Consider the following 3,546-nt stretch of genomic DNA (forward strand, 5'->3'; position numbering starts at 1 on the left):
GACATCTCTGTTCATCTGAGGGTATGTGGGACATAAATCAGCCTGCACTTTGTGCAGTTTTTTATATTATAGCTGAACTTGCCTTTAAAATATGAATGGGAAATTTATTTAAAACAGTATGATTAAAATAAACAAAATCTACAAAAGCTAAGATACAAAGTGTTTTATACTAAATTAAAAAACCACTTATTCGGTAATAAGAACTTCTGTGTTTCTCAAAAATAAAACATAGGCAAAGACAGAAAATACCATTTGCTCCACAGTGTTTCTCATGAGTGGGTTGACAGAGAAATTATTTCCACAAGAAAATTTTTCAGAATGTGCGTACTAAAGATGACTAAATGTTTGGTATTCCAAATGCAAAACAGTCCCCAAAATATTTCAAGTACACATTTTAACTGGGAAAAGACTGAATTGACATGTTTTTCACTTAGCAAATTATTCAGATCAAATTTCTGCTTTGGTATGTATGGATTACCTCAACAGTATTTCAATGGCATAACAATTGCATTTTAATTGAAAAGAATTGAGCAATATGGCTTTGTTCTTGTTTCTTACAATAGTAGGACAGGACTTTTCTTTGGGATTAATACATTTATATATCTCAATAAATCATCTCTAAATTTACTGCATTAGAGAAAATTCTGTACACTAAATTGATGACTTTAGATGTGCCTATCTCTCTACCTTAGTTTAGTAAAAATCAATTCTTTAATTATCTTCATGGAAAGTATCCAGTGAATTCAGAATTTTACTTACATTTTGTTTTTGGCTTTGTTCTATTACTTTTCAATAAAGAAGTTTCTGAAAGTAACTCTCCATAGAACACTAGGTGAAGCGCATCAGAACGAAAAAATCTCTAGGACCTTACTGGGACATTTCAAAAGCATGGTAGACAAGACAGAACTAAAGGTGACATGCTTCAGCCAAGGCATGCCTGAAGACATTTGACACATTGACAGAGTGATAACTGGGTAAATGAGAGGAGCATTTTCCTTTTTCCAGTAATCATTATGCCTGCCCTGTTTAATTTTTTAAAAAATAAGCAATGCTTGTAAGAGATAGACAAAAATGGGAAAGAAAGACAAATGACTTAACTAATTCACTGTATCTCGTGGTTTTTGACAATTGTGTACTGAATTGTGTACTGAAAAAATGAGTTTTGGAATCATTTAAGAATATTTTATCTTTCTCAGTAGTGGATTAATAAAAACCTTAATGAATATAGGAATATATATAAACAAGTCATTTTATAAGGCAAATTCCACTGTTATCATATGTTCAACTGACAAAAAAACAATAGAATCTTATAAACAGCTTTAAAAATATTTAGAATATTTGGCTGGAGGTTTGTAGCGGGTATGTCAGGTGTGGGGCTGCTGGCAGCTTCTCAGCACTAACTGACAAGCCCAGGCCACTGTGGGTGGCGAGCCACGTCCTTTTCACTCTCCTGACCTGGTTGGGACCTCCCCCTCCTTACCCTCCACTCCCAGGGGTCCAGCACCCACTGCACTGGAGCTCCACACTCTGTGCCTGCCCGGCACAAGCCTGTGAGGCAGAGCTTAACCAAACCTGTGGGCTCATTACCAAGACCTGCGCAGACTGGTGAATGACCTCCTGCCCCACAAGGCCTGTGGTCTTCTGAACCCAATGGCCATCTATACACACAATGAGGTCAGCCTGAATGATGTCGAGGTCTATGGCTTTGACTGTAACTATACACTGTCCCAGTATGAAGGCTCACTGCACCCAGAGATTTTCAGTGCTGCCTGTGACATCCTGACTGAGCACTACAAATACCCTGGGGACTATTTGGAAGTATGACTACAACTAGTGCTTTGCCATTCCATGGCCTCCACTATGACATTCAGAAGAGCCTTTTTATGAAGATTGATACCTTCCATTATGTGTAACTGGGAACAGTCTACAGGGGCCTGCAGTCTGTGCCAGATAAGGGGGGTACCTACTTATATGAGGGAATCCAGCACATCCCATTGTACCAAATGAGTAGTTTCTATGCCAAGTGTTCCACCATCAAGCAGTTCAGGGACATCGTGCTGCCAGAGATGGCACTGCTCTCCTGCATGGTGGATTTCTTAGGCCTAGAGTCTGACCAAGCACATCTCTACAAGGACGTAATGGACAACATTTGAGACATTCATATGAAAGGTTTCACATAACAGTAGATGGATTGATATGTGGAGAAGTACATCCTGAGAGGGGATGAGACATATGCTGTCCTGAGCAGCCTGGTCCATGGGAAACAGCTATTCCTTGTTATTAACAATCCTTTCAGTTTCGTGGAAAAGAGGATGGGTCATGTGCCATCCTCTTTTGGGGTGGGTGCCAACTGGTGATGGCTCTTTGATGTGGTCATTGTCCAGGCGGATAAGCCCAGCTCCTTCGCTGACCTCACTTAAGCCTTTTAGAAAACTTGATGAGAAGGGCTCACTTCATTGGGATCAACTGCCTGGAAAAGGACAAGATCTATTAGCAGGGAAACCTGTTTGATTTCCTGCATCTGACAGAATGGTGCAGCCAGCTTGTGCTCTACTTTGGAGACCACCTCTACAGTGACCTGGCAAATCTTGTGCTGTCACAGAGCTGGCACACAGGTGCCATCATCCCCGAGCTGAAGCATCATGATGTGCTCCACATCATCAACAGGAGCAGTACATGAACTTGCTGACATAGCAGCAGGAGCTCGCCTGGCTGCTGGAGCATATGCACACCTACCAGGATGCCAAATCCTTCTCTGGGGAAAGTGCTGGGTGCCTGGAAGAAGGAGAGGCAGGAGTTGAGGTGTATCACAAGGACCTCTTCAGCACTCAATTTGGAAACATCTTCTGCACCTTCCACAACTACACCTACTTCTTGAGGCACCTTCTGTGACCTCTACATGTTCTCCCTCAGCTGCCTGCTCAACTACCAAGTGGACTTCACTTTCCACCCTGTGCCATACATCCTTGTAACAGGAGGTGCTGCCCTGGGTGGACCAGCTCTTTACTGGCTGCATGAAGACATCCTTCCCCAGAGACATGGCCCACATCTGCTGAGAGCACCTCTCCTGTCCAGAAGAGACCCCAGTCCTTCCTGCCCCACCCACTGTTGAGATGAGCAATAAATTGGTCTCACACCAAAAAAATAAATAATAAATAATAAAATGAAATATTTAAATTATTTTACTTTATGTTCTCTAGAAAATTTGTATTTATACATTATTTAGGTTATCTACTGTGGTATTAGGAAAAATATATAACAGCATATTAGAATTCTCATTTACTCTTTGGCCAGAAAGTTATTTTTATAAAATAATATTCAGAAGACTATTGAATACATTTAATAAGCAACCTTGATTTTTATTTTTATTTTTTATTTTCCTTGAATTTTTTATTTTAATTGTTGTTTAAGTACAGTTTTCTGTCTTTTACTCCCATGCCAGATCCCCCACCTCCCTCCCATTTCCACCCCAACTAATTTTTGTCCATGTGTCCTTTATACTTGTTCCTGCAAACCCTTCCCCTTTTCCCCTGAAACTCCTTCCCT

The 3,546-nt window shown here is 40.6% G+C and overlaps 1 pseudogene; it reads left to right on the forward strand.

The window, feature by feature from the left end:
- Nucleotides 1-1,569: 1,569 nt before the first annotated feature.
- Nucleotides 1,570-3,056, forward strand: LOC123825785 (annotated as a pseudogene).
- The last annotated feature ends 490 nt before the right edge of the window (nt 3,057-3,546 follow it).

The sequence above is a fragment of the Phyllostomus hastatus genome, unplaced genomic scaffold (assembly GCF_019186645.2).
Source record: "Phyllostomus hastatus isolate PE091 unplaced genomic scaffold, TTU_PhHast_1.1 phas_contig_65, whole genome shotgun sequence".
Lineage (NCBI taxonomy): Eukaryota > Metazoa > Chordata > Mammalia > Chiroptera > Phyllostomidae > Phyllostomus > Phyllostomus hastatus.